This window comes from Penaeus monodon, chromosome 24 (assembly GCF_015228065.2).
Source record: "Penaeus monodon isolate SGIC_2016 chromosome 24, NSTDA_Pmon_1, whole genome shotgun sequence".
NCBI lineage: Eukaryota > Metazoa > Arthropoda > Malacostraca > Decapoda > Penaeidae > Penaeus > Penaeus monodon.
Window position 1 is genome coordinate 36,477,375 of NC_051409.1, and position 301 is coordinate 36,477,675.

Consider the following 301-nt stretch of genomic DNA (forward strand, 5'->3'; position numbering starts at 1 on the left):
GCGCGCGGGCGCTCCTTCTCCCTCAATCTTATATACATGTATGATTCTCGAAAGCTTTGCCAATATAAAGATGAAAGTTTCGTCAATATCAAGGTTCGAGAGAATGCTATTGACACAACACTCAAGACAACGGACGTATAATTAAAATTGTTTCGAAATCTGATTAACAAATAAAGGTTGTTTTTTGCTTCGTTAGTAATTTTTGTTTCGCTTTGAATATGTTTTGTTACGGTTTCGAAATCCTGTGTTACGCCTCGTGGGAATGTGTACGTACAATGCACACTAAAGAAATGAAAATTGG

General features: G+C 36.9%; 1 protein-coding gene across 1 annotated transcript in view; it reads left to right on the forward strand.

Annotated features, from left to right (window-relative positions):
• LOC119588761 overlaps positions 1-301 on the forward strand; it is a 6,205-nt gene that overhangs the window by 4,222 nt on the left and 1,682 nt on the right. The gene's annotated exons all lie outside the window — the stretch shown is intronic.